We start from the raw sequence: 17,839 nt of genomic DNA on the forward strand, positions 1-17,839 counted from the left end.
TTTTCCTAACTTGACTATAGTTGGTAACAGTAGTGACTCAACTTCTTCATACATAATGGATTTTGTTTTTTTCAATAGATTATAATTTGTTATCATTATTTGCTTGCTTTTTTAAAAAAAGGATTTTATTTATTTACTTGAGAGAGAGCAAGTGAGCATTTTATTTATTTACTTGAGAGAGAGCAAGTGAGCAAGGAGCAGAGGGAGAGGGATAAGCCGACTCCTCACTGAGCGTGGAACCTGATGTGGGACTTGATCCCAGGACCCTGAGATTGTGACCTGAGCCAAAATCAAGAGTCAGATGCTTAACTGACTGAGCCACCCAGGTGCCCCTGTCATTATTTGGTCTCATGTTCAAATTATCCCAGAATTTGTCAGTATATTAGGAAAAGAATTATACACCTATATATTTAATTCTAAAGATGACTACATGGTTTGCTGTCCTTTTATTTCAAAGGGTTGGCTGATACTACCTAAACTAACACCTTATGAACAGTGGTAGAAAACAAAAGCTTGGGCAGCCCTAGTGGCTCATCGGTTTAGCACCACCTTCAGCCCAGGGCCTGATCCTGGAGACCCAGGATCGAATCCCACATCGGGCTCTCTGCATGGAGCCTGCTTCTCCCTCTGCCTGTGTCTCTGCCTCTCTCTCTCTCTGTGTGTCTCTCATGAATAAATAAATAAAATCTTAAAAAAAGGGGGGGGGGAGTAACTTTACACTAGAAATGCCTAGCAGGCACCACCTTAATCAAGTGATTGAACACTGGGACACCTGGGTTGCTCAGTGGCTGAGCAACTGCCTTCGGCTCAGGTCCCACATCGGGCTCCCCTCTCAGAGAGCCTGCTTCTCCCTCTGCCTATGTCTCTGCCTCTTTCTCTCTGTGTCTCTCACAAATAAATAAAATCTAAAAAAAAAAAAAAAAAAGTGATTGAACATTGCACCAGAAATAGGACACACAAAAATTCTGCACTTCATAAAAATTATGCAACAAAGAACACAACATCACTCTTGTAATATTCTTGCCGAAGATATATAATCTAAATTAAACATGAAAAACCATCAGACAATCGTAAATTGAGGGGCTTTCTAGAAAATAACTGTCAGTAGCATTAACGTCATGAAAGTCAAAGGCCTGAAGAACTGTTCCAGATTGAAGGAGACCAATAATACAATATACCATAACAAATAAATACAATGTGTGGGGCACCTGACTGGTTCAGCTGGTAGAGCACATGACTCCAGATCTCAGGGTTGTGAGTTCACGCCTCATGCTGGGGGTAGAGCTAGCTTAAATAAACAAACAACAAAAATCCACTTAAAATAAACTCCAATGTGTGATTCTGAACTGTACCCTTACTGCAAAGGGCACTACTGGTACAAATAGCAACATCTGAGAGGGGTCTAAGAATTATATGACACCAATGCATCAACGTTAACTTCCTGATTTTGATCGTTGTATTGTGGTAATGCTGGAAATTATTCTTGTTTGTAGAAGATAAACACTAAAGTACTCTGAGATGATGAAGCAATCAGGTCAAATGATTCAAGGTATTATATTTGCAACTTTTCTGTAATTCTGAGATTGTTTCCAGGCATTTTTTTTTTTAAGATTTTATTTATTTATTCATGATAGAGAGAGAGGGAGAGAGGCAGAGGGAGAAGCAGGCTCCATGCCGGAAGCCCGACATGGGACTTGATCCCAGGACTCCAGGATCACGCCCTGGGCCAAAGGCAGGCGCTGAACCGCTGAGCCACCCAGGGATCCCTGGCATTTTATTTTAAAAACAAAACAAAAAATACACAAAAAAAGGAGACTCATGCTCCTTTTTTCCTTCTCGAGTATCTCAGACATTCTGTCTGTATCTGCTCTCTCTACATCTTCAATAAACTCTGCTTTCACTTCCAAAAAAACAACAAAATTTAAAAATTAACAGGGACGCCTGAGTGGCTCAGCAGTTGAGCATCTGTCTTTGGCTGAGGGCATGGTCCCGGAGTTCTGGGATCGAGTCCCACACTGGGCTCCCTGCATGGAGCCTGTTTCTCCCTCTGCCTATGTCTCTGCCTCTCCCCTCTCTCTCTGTGTCTCTCTCATGAAAAAATAAATAAAATCTTTAAAAAAAGTTTTTTTTAATTAACAAAAAAGGCACCACTGTTGAGGTCTGGAAAGGGGGTAGGTGCTGGAGATCATAAAGAAGAGTTGGAGAGGATGATCTGTTGGTAACCATTATCATTTCATCTTCATGCAAGTGACTTACCTCTACATCAGTGAGGGCTGACATTTGGGGTTCTTGCCATCTGGAATAGATTTCCTATATCTTTCTGCCTCAACAACTTTCAATTTCTTTTCAACACTTACCTGAATATTTTCCCCAGTACCTATACTTCAAAGTCTCTCCCAACCTTCACTCTGTTCTGGCAATGCTTCCATTGTGTGGCATTCAATGCAACCCTGTTACCCTAAAGATGGAGAATTTTACTTTTGGAAAGGTTCCAAAAGAAACGTCTATCCTATGAGATGCCTAGGTGGCTCAGCAGTTGAGTGTCTGCCTTTGCCTCACGGCGTGATCCCAGAGTTCTGGGACTGAGTCCCACCTTGGGCTCCCTGCAGGGAGCCTGCTTCTCCCTCTGCCTGTCTCTGCCTTCTCTCTGTGTCTCTCATAATAAATAAATAAAATCTTAAAAAAAGAAAAGAAAAGAAAAGAAAAGAAAAGAAAAGAAAAGAAAAGAAAAGAAAAGAAAAGAAAAGAAAAGAAAAGAAACGAAACGTCTCCCCTAAAGGGACCCTATTAATAACCCTCCTTTTTCAGGCCTGACATCCACTAGCATTTCCATCAAGTTCATGTTTTTTGTTTTAAGACTTTATTTATTTGACAGAGAGAGACAGAAAGCACAAGCAGGGAGAGTGGCAAGCAGAAGGAGAGGGAAAAGCAGGCGCTCTGCTCAGCAGGGAGTCCAACTCAGGACTCAATCTCAGGACCCTGGTTATCATGACCTGAGCCAAAGGCAGATGCCCAACCACTGAGCCACCCAGGCGTCCCCAGAGTTTAACAGTTTTGACACTCTTTCCTCCCACTACACAAAAAGTTCCCAATGACATCATGAACTTTATCTCCAGATTTCCTGAGAAGTACCCACTATAACTAGCTTCTCCACTTTCACACCAATAGCAGCTGGTAGGCAGTCTTGGTTATTCTAAAGCAGAAAGGTTTTTGGTAACAATCAATGAAGATCTTTGAAGTTGTAAAAGGAAGATATTTATCACTCACCCTTTCTTCTTTCCTTTTTAGTGTGATCAGGGAGGCTTTGGAGGAGAAACAGCTGTATTATGCCCCTTCTCCAAGCAGCCATGAACTTTTTGCCTTTATTTCACACAAACAGTAAGAAAAGTTAGCTCTTAAAATGATTGCCGCACTTGTTGGCCACTTATTCGCAACAAAATTTTTATGCAGCCACATCCATGAAGTATCTAAGGAGACTGATAAGCCCTTGGAAAGAGAGCCTAGCAACAAAAGACAGAGTGAGCAAGGACATCTGAAATGAAAGAAACAGCAAGTCACCTGAAGATCTAGGAACAGTCCCAGCTTGGAGTCGACTTTAGTTTTTTGTATGTTAAGGAGATAAGATTTTGCTTATAAGATCATTTACTTTTCAGGGTTACCATCAAATAATATTGAAGGGAAAGTCTAAAAAAAATAGCAAAGGGACTTTGTCATCCTCAGAGAAAGACAAACGATTCCTTCTTTTTTTTCCACCTAAGCAAGGATGTTTCCAAAGATATTATGCAACTTTCTATTAAAATAACACCTGGGCAGCCGGGTGGCTCAGCGGTTTGGCGCCTGCCTTCGGCCCAGGGTGTGATCCTGGAGACCCAGGATCAAGTCCCATGTCAGGCTTCCTGCGTGGAGCCTGCTTCTCCCTCTGCCTGTGTCTGTGCCTCTCTCTCTCTTTCTCTGTGTGTCTCTCTCAGGAATAAATAAAGAAAATCTTTAAAAAATAAAAAAATAAAATAACACCTAAGGGATGGATCCCTGGGTGGCTAAGCGGTTTGGTGCCTGCCTTTGGCCCAGGGCGTGATCCTGAAGTCCAGGGATCGAGTCCCACGTTGGGCTCCCTGCATGGAGCCTGCTTCTCCCTCTGCCTGTGTCTCTGCCTCTTTCTGCCCCTCCCCTCCGTCTCTCATGAATGAATTTTCATAAAAAAATTTTTTTTAAAGTACTCCAAACAAAAAGTACCCCAAACAGGGGGCATCTGGGTGGCTCAGTGGGTTAAGCATCTGACTTTGGCTCAGGTCAGGATCTCAGGGTCCTGGGATGGAGCCCCATGCTGGGCTCACCACTCTAGGGAGTCTCCTTGTCCCTCTGTCCCTCCCTTTGCTTATGCTCACGCTCTCACAAATAAATAAATAAGTGCCCCAAACAAGGTGGCTCAGCCGGTTAAGTGGCTGACTCTTGATTTCAGCTCAGATTATGATCTTAGGGTATGGGATCAAGCCCTGCCTTGCTAACACAACATCTACTTGAGATTCTCTCTTTCCCTTTCCCTTTCCCTCTGCCCCTCTCCCTGCTTGCACATGCCTGCTCTCTCTCGCACGCGCTCGCTCTCTCTAAAATAAATAAATCTTCCCTGGATTTGGGGAGTGGATGGTCTCTTCTGGGTGCTCTCACCCCAGTAAAGGAAACTGGATAGAGAAATAAATGAATAAATACAATCTTTAAAAAAAAAAAAAATCGGGATCCCTGGGTGGCGCAGCGGTTTGGCGCCTGCCTTTGGCCCAGGGCGCGATCCTGGAGACCCAGGATCGAATCCCACATCAGGCTCCCGGTGCATGGAGCCTGCTTCCCCCTCTGCCTATGTCTCTGCCTCTCTCTCTCTCTCTCTGTGACTATCATAAATTAAAAAAAAAAAAAAAAAATCTACAAAAGTGCCCCCAACAAAAGTTTACTTTTGCACTTTGAGGAGAATTTCATATGCAAGCAGTAGACTAAATTACACCTTGCCAATTACTATAATCTTACCATAAGTACATACTGCTGTGAATGACATTTGGTTACATCTCAGTCCATTCTCTTATGATGGGCAGCAATGAACTCAAGGGTATGATCTCAGAATATAAAAAGCCATTAAGGCTGCTCCTAATAGATTCTTCTAAAATATGATCCTACACAGCTCTTCAAAGGAAGGACAATATGTTTTAATTGTGAGATGAATTTTTACGTTGCTTTGATCTCCTGTCTAAAAGAGGTCTGGAAAAAGAAATAACTACAGTGGAGGGAGGGAGTAAAATGTGTCATTCTGGTTATTAAAATCCATCAAGTTCATATTTCAGCCTTGGGATAACTGCAGCCAAAAACTGACTTGCAAGTAATTATCACCACTATCTGCAATAAAAGTTAATTGGACATAATTGAACTAACGCCCTAATCGGAGGGAAGCTGCAACTGGCAAACAGCCCACTTGTCTTGCTTCTTCAATCTGCAAATGAAACTGCTAATGATAATTTGTGGACAAACAAGAAATTGCTCTCATGGTTTCCCCACTGCAAATCACTCAGCAATTCCAGCTAATGCCCAGCATGTTGAACCAGGAGAAAAATCATTAACTAGCTTTTCCTTTGATAAAGATGAATTTTAACAATAACCAAGTCCATTAAGGCTGAGAGTTGCTGGGAACTGTTAAATTTTCCCTAACCACCCTAAATAAGGCACTCTGGCCTTATCTCTACACTCTATTACTATGCACTAGATGTGCCCTGTGATGCTAACATGTAGTACTTACCAAGAACAGACTTCTTTTTTAAGATTTATTTATTTCATGAGAGACACAGACTGAGAGAGGCAGAGACACAGGCAGAGGGAGAAGCAGGCTCCCCGCAGGGAGCCCAATGTGGGACTTGCTCCCAGATCCCAGGATCACAACCTGAGCTGAAGGCAGGAGCCCAACCGCAGAGCCATTCAGGCGTCCCACTAAGAGACATTATGGAAGGCCAGGAGCTACTATTACACTAATAATTTATCTTCCCATAAGAGAATCCTGGGTAACCTCATTTTTTCAGACTGGCAAATGGCATTGTTGATATGCTTCAACAGCAAAGATTAAATCACTTCTGAATAGATGTTTTGGAGCTGATAGATTTGTGTTGCCTGACTCATTTGCCTTCAATTCTGGATAAGAGCTGCACCTCTTCCCCTGGAATTTTGTACCAGATTCTGCTTTTCAGTTGTATCTTCAGCCCAAGGGACTAAGACTGCCCTAGGGGTACTGTGGAGTCTTAAGAAGCCACTCTGTTTTACAGAAGGGGAAAACTGTGGTTTTTAGTAACTTATAAAGTGGGATGACCTTGCTGAGGTGACAAAGTAAAAGAGAAAAGTGGGTACACAAAATGCTCACCTCTGGTTATTTTTCTTTTTTTAATTTTTTTTTTTTTAGATTTTATTTATTCATGAGAGACAGAGAGAGGCAGAGACACAGGCAGAGGGAGAAGCAGGCTCCACGCAGGGAGCCCGATTCGGCACCTGATCCCAAGACCCCAGGACTACGCCTCGGGCTGAAGGCAGGGGCCAAACCGCTGAGCCACCCAGAGATTCCCCCTATGTTTTTTAAGTAATCTCTACACCCACTGTGGGGCTTGAACTCACAACCTGGAGATCAAGAGTCTCATGCTCTACCAACTGAACAGTTAGGTGCCCCTTCTGTTTATTTTTCTTATTTTATTTGAGCTCTATTCTGGCAAGGAGGTAGCTAGAAATTAATGCAATCAGAACATTTCCCAAAGAAGCAGCTGGACAACCTGCTCACTTGGTACATTTTTTGTTAAAAGTTATTTTGGAAGGTTGCAGTTCACTTCCTTCAGTCATTAAAATACACTTTCTGATGGAAACAGAGGAAAGCCTAGGAATAGCTCAGCCAAGATGTAAAAAAACAGAGAGGGATCAAGAAACTATAATATGTATAGAAAAGGGAATAAAAGAGTTTAACCTGAAGAGAACACTTAGTACGAACGTCATTTATTCACTCCCTGAACAACTGCGATGCACTAGGCACGGTGGTAGTACTATGTATTGGGAATACAAATATGACAGACATCCCTGGTGAGAAATGTGATTACTGTGGTGAATGTATCACAGTATACACAATATCAAATCATTCTGTTTTACATCTTAAACTAACACAATGCTGTAAGTCAATTATACTTCAAAAAGAAAAAAAAGTGGATCAAGTTGTTTGAAAACCAAAATAACAAAACAAGGGGTGCCTGGGTGGCTCAGTTGCTTAAACGTCTGCCTTCGGCTCGGGTAGTAACCCTGGGATCGGGCTCCCTGCTCAATGGGGAGCCTGATTCTCTCTCCCTCTCTGTCTACCTCTTCCCCTGCTTGCTTGCTCACTCTCTCTGTCAAATAAATAAATAAATTTAAAAAAAGTTTAAAAATAACAAAACAAATACTTCCAAGGAACAATGAGAAAGCAGGGGGAATAATATGGGTCATTGAAAGCCAAGCAAGAATTTACCAGACTGCGAAGGGTAAGCTACTCTAGGCAGAGAAAACTAGCATTAACTAAATGCATGTTTGGGAAACCACAAATGGTCTGGTATGAAGAGTTGGGTGTTGGGTGTATGTGACAAACCCTGGAGATGAGCCCGATATGCCAAATTATGAAGAGCCTTATATTTCATACTAGAGGGACAGAACAGCACGTTAAGAATAAAACTGGAAAAAAAAAAAAAGAATAAAACAGGGTTGGGGCGCCTGGGTGGCACAGTCCATTAAATGGCCAACTCTTTGTTTTGGCTCAGGTCATGGTCTCAGGATCTGGGATCGAGCCCTGCATCGAGCTCCGAGCTCAGCTTGGAATCTGCTTGAGATTTTCCCTCCCTCTCCCCCGCTTCCTCTTCCCCTCCCACTCATGCTGTCTCTTTCTCTATATATAAAATGAATAAATCTTTTCTTTAAAGATTTCATTGGGCAGCCCGGGTGGCTCAGCGGTTTAGCGCCACCTTCGGCCCAGGGCGTGATCCTGGAGTCCTGGGATCAAGTCCCACATCAGGCTCTCTGCATGAAGCCTGCGTCTCTGCCTCTCTCTCTCTCTCTGTCTCTCATGAATAAATAAAATCTTTAAAAAAAAAAAATGAAGATTTTACTTATTCATGAGAGACACACAGAGAGAGGCAGAGACATAGACAGAGGGACAAGCAGGCCCCTCACAGGGAACCTCATGCGAGACTAGGACCCTGGACCTGGGATCACGCCCTGAGCCAAAGTCAGACGCTCAACCGCTGAGTCACCCAGGCATCCCAAATGAATAAAATCTTAAAAAATAAAAAAAATAATAAAAAATAAAGCTGGGCTGGAGTCACAGCTTAATATTCTTACGATTAAGTCAGCATAAAAGTAGCCCCATATCTTAGAGAAAAACAGTGATGATTAAATAAGATAATATTCATTTTTTTAAAGATTTTTATTTATCCATGAGACAGAGAGAGAGAGGGGGGCAGAGACACAGGCAGAGGGAGAAACAGGCTCCACGCAGGGAGCCCAACGCGGGACTCAATCCCGGGACTCCAGGATCAGGCCCTGGGCTGAACGCGGCGCTAAACCGCTGAGCCACCCGGGCTGCCCAATAAGATAATATTCATAAAGTGCTGAGTACAGTATCTATGCTCAATAGTAGTTATAACTATTTTTTAATTAATTAATTTATTTATGAGAGACAGGGAGAGAGAGAGGCAGAGACAAAGGCACAGAGAGAAGCAGGGAACCCGATGTGGGACTTGATCCAGGGTCTCTGGGATCACGCCCTGGGCCGAAGGTAGGCGCTAAACCACTGAGCCACCCAGGCATCCCAGTAGTTATAACTATTATTAGCTAATGTCAGACTTTATCCTGAATCAGCCATGGGGAGACAGGGACAGGTTTTGAGGAGAGTAACATTGATCAGATGTCTATTGTAAATCAATCTGCGGAGGGCAGCCCCGGTGGCTCAGCAGTGTAGTGCTGCCTTTAGCCCGGGGTGTGATCCTGGGGACCTGGGATCAAGTCCCAGGTCAGGCTCCCTGCATGGAGCCTGCTTCTCCCTCTGCCTGTGTCTCTGCCCCCCCCCTCTTTCTGTATCATAAATAAATAAATAAATAAATAAATAAATAAATAAATAAATAAATAAATAAATAAATAAATAAAATCTTTAAAAAAAAGATAGTTTGTGCAATATCATTAGTTCCATTCTCAGAGATAAAGAAACTAGGAAAAGCTCATAAGTGCCTAGACTACAACCAGGTTTTCTGACCCCTGGCTCTCTTTCCATTTTCACCACTGCCTCCAACATGATGCCACTGTTGAAAATCAATTCTGAGAGACCATCCCTTTTTGGTCACCTGTTCCAGTGTTTATTTCAAAATCAGGAAATTCTTCTGCTATCTTATATTCATTGTTCAGGAGCTTCAGTCTATTCCTTTGTCTTCTTCAAGGTGAATTAGGGCTAGTCATCTATCTTTATATAATGTTCCTTCATATTTTCAAACTATAAAATGTCATTTCTCTAATCTGGGCTAACTAACCCCCATTCCTTGATTTTTTTTTTTAAGATTTTATTTATTTATTCATGAGAGACGCAGAGAGAGGCAGAGACATAGGCAGAGGGAGAAGCAGGCTCCATGCAGGGAGCCCGACACAGAACTCAATCCCAGGTCCCCAGTATCATGCCCTGGGCCGAAGGCGGCACTAAACCACTGAGCCACCCAGGCTGCCCGTTGATTTGTTTTTCACATATTTTTTCTCTTAAGCTAGTCCTTCAGTAACGTGATCCCGTTTAGTTCTGGCTCCAGTAAGACAATAATCTCTTCCCATACACTCCAATTCTAATCCCTAGATTACCTCTCCAATTAATTCATATCAATATTTACTGAGCACCTACTATGCAGCAAGACACTGTTCAGGAGTGAGGGACTTGGCAAAGATCAAAACAAAGAAAAACTTGTGCTTCCATTTTTACACAAGGTAGAGTGGGAGGATCAGACAAATTTAATGAGCAGGTAAGTTATGTAAACTCTTAGAAGGTGATAAATGCTATGAAAAGAAAAATAAGCAGTGTAAGGAGAGGAGTACTAGATGGGACAGCGATTTTAAATAGCATAGTTAGAGTGGTCCTTACTGAGAAACTGTCGTTCTCTGTGGTTTATCTGCTGGTTTTAGTGCAAGACAGCAGTAGAGGTTTTAATTATACAACACATCTTTTTAAAGCAATTAAACTATATCCAATATACTTGTGTCCTCCCCCCCTTTTTTAAGATTTTATTCATTTATTCATGAGAGACACAGAGAGAGAGAGAGAGAGAGAGAGAGACAGAGAGAGACAGAGAGAGACAGCGACAGAGACACAGGCAGAGGGAAAAGCAGGCTCCATGCAGGGAGCCTGATGTGGGACTTGATCCCGGGACTCCAGGATCATGCCCTGGGTGGAAGGCAGGTACCAAACCGCTGAGCCACCCAGGGATCCCCAAATGGTACCTTCTTAACTAGCTGTGGGAAGCTGAGAGATCAGCAGATGTGGACAGATGAGGGGATGGAGGCAGTCGGTGGAAACAGAATTCCAGGGAGTTACAGAATTGGTGTGCAGGTTTAAGTGCATCAGCTTCTCACTTCCAAGCCACTTGGAACAATCTCCCCAAAACATACTATGTATGACAAGAATGATACATTTCAGATGGGACATTTGTTCAGCTTGGAGAAGAGGCAAAAATTAAAAGACAGCCTGCCGAAAAAGCAACTCATTCTAACTTAATTTGCCATGGATTATGGAAATAGGCAAAGAGCTTTTCTTAAAAGGAACGGTTCCTTTTGTCTCTCTGCACAAATGTTCTAATACACCATCACACTCCAACTGCACCCTAACCTCACAGGGATTGAATGAAACCTAAGTACTAAAATCCTCTGTAAAACACTTTACTGAATGCACAGTAACACCTAGCAGGAAAGGTTAAAACCAAGATATGGATTCTTAATTAATCCACTGGTTCCACTTTCTGCTGAATGAAAAAGGTCTGGGAGAGTAAGATAAGCAAAAGTCAAATAAATCAGTACCTTCACAGCTACAAAATTAATGTCTTCACAATAGTACAACCACTCCCAGCTGAATAGTTGAGTAATACAGACAGTCCATTCAGGAATCCAGGAAATGTGTCTTTTCCATTGATATACTGTGACCTGGGATGAGCTGCCTTTAACTTCTCATAGTCTTGATACCTCTGTCCTTTTAAAATAGATTAAGTTTGGGACACCTGAGTGCTTCAGTGGTTGGGCGTCTGCCTCTAGCTCAGGGCATGATCCTGGGATCCGGGATCAAGTCTCGCATTGAGCTGCTTGTGGGGAGCCTGCTTCTCCCTCCTCTGCTATGTCTCTGCCTTTCTCTTGTATGTCTCTCATGAATAAATAAAATCTTAAAAAAAGAAATAAAATAGATTAAGTTCTATCCTTTACATAGTAAGTGATAAGTGAACTGCCAATAGAAAAAATACTTTAGCTTTTGGAAGGAAAGAAATTTTTTTTTAAAGATTTTATTTACTTATTCATGAGAGACACAGAGAGGCAAAGACATAGGCAGAGCAAGAAGCATGCTCCCTACAGGGAGCCCCGATGTGAGATTCGATCCCAGGACCCCAGGATCACGACCTGAGCCAAAAGCAGATGCTCAACCTCTGAGCCACCCAGGTGCCCCTGGAAAGAAGAAACTTAGGTTACGACTAACAACACTTATGTTTCTCTCTGAAGCAACAGGGATGGTGTCAAAATCCCTTCAATTCTCCAAGTGGCATAAAATCTGATTCACTCAGATCAGCAACTGATCCTCAAAACCACTTTGCTGAGTGCAAAGAATTATTAATTGGTCATGGAAACCTTGCCTTTTAAATCTGCTGTAATATATTTTTTAAAGATTTTATTTATTTATTCATAGAGACACAGGGGGGGGGGGCAGAGACACAGGCAGGGGGAGAAGCAGGCTCCATGCAGGGAGCCCGACGTGGGACTCGATCCAGGGTCTCCAGGATCATGCCCTGGGCTGCAGGCAGCGCCAAACCACTGCACCACCGGGGCTGCCCTAAATCTGCTGTAATATTCAGTTGATCTTCCATTGAGGGAGGGAGAGAGGGAGAGACAGAGAGAGAGAAATAAACAAGTAACATTTTCCCACCAAATAGCACTTAAAGAAATCCTCAGCTTTGAAATTTATAATGTATAGTACTACTTCAATCACACCCTGACTTCTAAATGAATTTCATGTTGGCCAACAGTTGTCATCATTAGAGTATACACAGGCCAATGTTGAGAGAAGGGGTTTGTTTTGGTAACATTTCTTTGGTTTGCTTATCTACCATATGCCCATGTATGATGAATGACTGGCCAATACTGCGGGGCCAGAAGATGCCAACAAAGAAGACATGCTAGTACCAAAAGCTAGTTTATCTATGATCTACTTGGAAGATCTCAATTCTCCACAGGACCTCATTGTAATTAGATAATAAGGGTCAATGTCAAAAAATTAAACAATCTAAAGGATACTAAATTGAGCTAAACTTTTCTAGGTCCAGTAATGACTTATATACTACTTGGTTTTTTTGAGATTTTATTTATTCCACAGAGAGAAAGAATGAGCAGGGGAGAGGGAGGAACAGGCTCCCCGCTGAGCAGGGAGCCGGTTGTGGGGCCCAATCCCAGTACCCCAGGATCATGACCTGAGCTGAAAATAGATGCTTAATGGACTAAGCCACCCAGACGTCCCTATACACTACTTTTGATGATTAAAGAACTACATTTAATTCAAGCTTGTGGGTATCTTATTTACTGGTCTCTTGAAGGACCAGAGAAAGAAAACAAACTCCAATCAGTTTGTTCAGCTAGAAAATCCCAGTTAAAAAGCAGAGGAAGGGATGCCTGGGTGGCTTAGTGGTTTAGCGCCTGCCTTCATCCCTGGGTGTGATCCTGGAGTCCCAGGACTGAGTCCCACATCGGGCTTCCTGCATGGAGCCTGCTTCTCCCCCTGCCTGTGTCTCTGCCTCCCCACCTCTGTCTCTCATGAATAAATAAAATCTTTAAAAATTATATTTCAAACAAACAAAAAACAAAAGTTCTTGGAGAAAAGAATTAAATAAATTAGAAATTTCAGGGTGCCTGGCTGGCTCAGTCAGTAGAGCATGTGACTCAATCTCAGGGTGGTAAGTTCAAACTGGGCATAGAGCTTACTTTAAAAAAATTTTTTTCACTATATTAGAAATTCAAAGGGAGGGGATCCCTGGGTGGCGCAGCGGTTTAGCGCCTGCCTTTGGCCCAGGGCGCGATCCTGGAGACCCGGGATCGAATCCCACATCGGGCTCCCAGTGCATGGAGCCTGCTTCTCTCTCTGCCTATGTCTCTGCCTCTCTCTCTCTCTCTGTGACTATCATAAATAAAAAAAAATAAAATAAAAAATAAAAAGTTAACAGAAATTCAAAGGGAAGAATTCAGAGACCTTGCCTCTGGGTCTTGCTTCACTACCAAATCACTAAGTTATTTAGACATTCTCAGGGTATTATTTTTCCTACCTCAGAAATACTGAGACCACTAAGAGTCTGCTTATTTCATTCACTGAATGAAACTAATCTAAAAGTAAAGATGTTTATGTTAATACTGGAAATGACTTTTGGGCTGAAAAAACTTGTCTTAACCTTTTTTTTTTTTTTTAATTTTTATTGATTTATTATAGTCACAGAGAGAGAAAGAGAGAGGCAGAGACACAGGCAGACGGAGAAGCAGGCTCCATGCACCGGGAGCCCGACGTGGGATTCGATCCCGGGTCTCCAGGATCAGGCCCTGGGCCAAAGGCAGGCGCTAAACCGCTGCGCCACCCAGGGATCCCCTGTCTTAACCTTTCGTGAACTGTTATATAATTCTATCCTACAGGGCAGCCTGGGTGGCTCAGTGGTTTAGTGCTGCCTTGAGCCTAGGGTGTGATCCTGGAGACCCAGGATCGAGTCTCATGTTGGGCTCCCTGCATGCAGCCTGCTTCTCCCTCTGCCTCTGTCTCTCTCTTTCTGTTTTTCATGAATAAATAAGTAAAATATTTAAAAAATAATTCTATCCTACAACTCCACATTTAATTTCAAAGTATAATACGGACTAAAGATACATAGATGTACTAAAGAAATTTAAAAATTTGTTTATTTTTTTTTAATTTTTATTTATTTATGATAGTCACAGAGAGAGAGAGAGAGAGAAGCAGAGACACAGGCGGAGGGAGAAGCAGGCTCCATGCACCAGGAGCCCGATGTGGGATTCGATCCCGGGTCTCCAGGATCACGCCCTGGGCCAAAGGCACGCGCCGAACCGCTGCGCCACCCAGGGATCCCTAAAAATTTGTTTAAACCAGGGGATCCTGGGGCGCCTGGGTGGCTCAGCAGCTTGGTGCCTGCCTTCGGCTCAGGGCGGAATCCTGGGGTCCCGGGATCGAGTCCCACATCGGGCTCCCTGATTGGAGCCTGCTTCTCCCTCTGCCCATGTCTCTGCCTGTGTGTGTGTGTGTGTGTGTGTGTGTGTGTCTCATGAATAAATAAATAAAAATCTTTAAAAAATAAAAAAATAAAAATAAATAAACCAGGGGATCCCTGGGTGGCGTAGCGGTTTAGCACCTGCCTTTGGCCCAGGGCGTGATCCTGGAGTCCCGGGATAGAGTCCCGCTTCGGGCTTCCAGCATGGAGCCTGCTTCTCCTCCTCCTGTGTCTCTGCCTCTCTTTCTCTCTATGTCTATCACAAAGAAAGAAAGAAAGAAATCTTAAAAAAAATAATTAAAAAAATTTTTGTTTAAACCAGAAGAACCAGATTCTTCTATCACCACATGTATTTGCAGCTAATGAAACCTCCCAGTAAATAAATTTCTTTTTAAGATGTTATTTATTTATTCATGAGAGACACAGAGAGATAGATAGAGAGAAAGGCAGAGACAAAGGTAGAGAGAGAAGCGGGCTCCATGAAGAGAGCCCAATGTGGGACTCAATCCCCGATCCCAGGTCTCCATTATCACGCCCTGAGGCAAAGGCAGACACTACCACTGAACTGAGCACCCAGGCGTCCCTCAATAAGTAAATTTCTAAGATCTGGCCTAACAGACTGTCTAGTATTCATGGTATGCTAACATACAGACCAAAGTTGGGGGAAGGAGCAAAGGCCTGGATTCTAAAAAGATGAGCAATCTGAGTGATTTTAAAAAAAACAAAACAAAAAAACAGGTTAAAAGTTTGTATCTAAAAGACATCTCTGGTTTTTTTTTTTTTTAAGTTACTAGGATTTTTTTTTTTTAATTTTTATTTATTTATGATAGTCACACAGAGAGAGAGAGAGAGAGAGGCAGAGACACAGGCAGAGGGAGAAGCAGGCTCCACGCACCGGGAGCCCGACGTGGGACTCGATCCCGGGTCTCCAGGACCGCGCCCTGGGCCAAAGGCAGGCGCCAAACCGCTGCGCCACCCAGGGATCCCGACATCTCTGTTTTGAATAGCTCTAACAATCCCGTAAATGCAGTATCAAACATAGGGTAATTAATTCAGTGGACTTTTCCCCTTTTGCTGCCAGACCGAACAGCTCTAAGGATAATCTCCTTCACCCTCCCAGGGCTCAGTTGGAAGATTCATTATTTATGCCCTCAATTGTTTACTGTGTCCTATTTTCCATCCATCTAGGCCCAAGGGCAATGTTATCACTGGCCTGTTTCCAAAATGTGTACAAAACCAAAGATAATCAAATACAATGGTATCCTACCATTGAAGAGCACCCCTACCCACCACTTGATCCAGGAGGGAAACAATGCTGAGCCAATGTTACCAAAACCTAAAACTCTCTTATATGGATGAAGGGAGGTCCATAAGTCATTCTGGTCCGACCCCCCGCTATTTTTTTTTTTAAAGACTTCATTTATTTATTCATGAGAGACACAGAGAGAGGCAGAGACACAGGCAGAGGGAAGGCTGATGTGGGACTCGATCAGGCTCCACGCAGGAAGCCTGGTGTGGGACTCGATCCCTGAATTTGGATCAGGCCCTGAGCCAAAGGCAGACGCTCAACCGCTGAGCCACCCAGGGGTCCCTCCCCCCGCTATTTTTGCAGGTATGTGAGCCACTCAGCAACATATATGCAAATCCAACAGGATTCTTAAAAGGCAGTATCATTAGAAAGGCAGCTCTGGCCCTCACCAAGAACAGACCTGTAAACTATTTAGGATTAAACTGATTGAGATGCATTTTGCCTAGCAACCATTCATTTGGAAGAGTTCAGTAACTCACCAGCAATCAATTCCACATCTTTATCTGAACAGATAACAGACTCTACCAAAGTCCTCTATCCTCTGGATTCAGACTCACAGCAAACTTCCTCTTGGAAGCTGAAAAGATTCAGCTTCTAAGAGTCAATCCCTGGGGGAGGGGTTTAAACACACACAAAATATTGTCTCAGACACCTGACAAAGCTGAATAGCTTAAAAACTACCACTAACCACATTTCCATATGAATGCATTCATTGTCTCTAAATACATCTCCCACATAGCAAAATTCCCAGTTCTTTTTGCCTCCAGTATTTCCCCATCTTGAGCAAGCTTTCCCCAATTCCAACCAAAACTTATAACACTCAAGATGATTATTATGAGAATCAACACCAAGGGTCCAATCTTTTCTGTCACCTTCTCAAGGGGATCATTTTATACTTCTGATGTGAATGGGGGATTGGGCTCGAGTCTCCCTTTAGAGAGAACACAGGGCCCTTTTTCTTAACACATCTGAGCTGTGACTCACAGAAATAATCAGGATGGATAAAAACAGATTGCTAAAGAAAATTAAATAGCTACTTTAACTTCAGCAGCACCATGTCCCCTCAACCTAAGAGATTATGGGAAGTCATGGCTTCAAATAATTGTTTCCTCGTAGAGGACCAAATTTGAGGAGTTCTATATCCCTTTAAATGATATTTGGAGATCAGTGCAGATACACCTATGATTAGAGTTCTATACATAGCCTTTGTCTCCTGGGGAAAATTCTTTGGGGAAATCACTGTACCATGCAAAATATTGATTACACAAATCAGGCAAGAAAATAGATATATAAAAAAATTAAGTGAGCAAAGTGTAATATAGCTTTACAAAGCTGTATTAATTGCTTACCCATTGGTAGACAAAAAGCCACCTAGAAAATCAAATAGGACAGCAACTTATTTTTTAGTAGAAGCAAGCTGACATGATACATGCTTTAAATATGCCCTCCAAATTTGTTGTTGTTGTTACTTCCTCAGCTTGCAATAGCTTGGACATCAAGTGTGCTTTGTTCTATACGGTAGCTAGCTGTCAAAGCTTCAGTGATTTTTAATAGTTCATTCTCAGTAACAAGTTAGGTAAGAAAACATCTAGGGTATCCTCTTAGCCTTTCAATTTAAACATGATTACGGAGTCTAAGAGATGAATGGGTAACAAACAAAACATCCTAAATCCAACAAAGGTTTACTGTGAATATACATTTTTGCTCAGTTTTTTTTTTCTTAAAGATTTTTTAAAGTAATCTCTAAACTCACTGTGGGGCTCAAACGAACCCGGAGGTCAAGAATCACATGCGCTACTGACTGAGCCAGGCAGTTGCCCCCTTTCTGTATAATTCTGTAGTAAGGCTCCTTGTAATTTAGAAAATAGATAGATTCCTGATCCCTAGTAAGTTTCCACAACTGAGATGGTTTCCTATCCTATTACCCCTCTTCTTCATGATACTTGCTTTTACCACAAATTGCCCTTTATCAGGGATCCAATAATATATCAATGCAAAGGAGAATACTGATCCAGTTAAA

The 17,839-nt window shown here is 42.5% G+C and overlaps 1 protein-coding gene across 7 annotated transcripts in view; it reads right to left on the bottom strand.

The window, feature by feature from the left end:
- FAM222B (family with sequence similarity 222 member B) overlaps nucleotides 1-17,839 on the bottom strand; it is a 76,406-nt gene that overhangs the window by 24,975 nt on the left and 33,592 nt on the right. For 2 of the 7 annotated variants that reach the window (XM_072747820.1, XM_072747818.1), the window contains exon 2: nucleotides 3,268-3,360. The exons of the other annotated variants lie outside the window; for them this stretch is intronic. The gene's annotated coding sequence lies outside the window, so the exon portion shown is untranslated. The remainder of the gene's footprint in view (nucleotides 1-3,267; nucleotides 3,361-17,839) is intronic. 7 annotated transcript variants of the gene reach the window in all.

Source organism: Vulpes vulpes, chromosome 2, assembly GCF_048418805.1.
Source record: "Vulpes vulpes isolate BD-2025 chromosome 2, VulVul3, whole genome shotgun sequence".
Lineage (NCBI taxonomy): Eukaryota > Metazoa > Chordata > Mammalia > Carnivora > Canidae > Vulpes > Vulpes vulpes.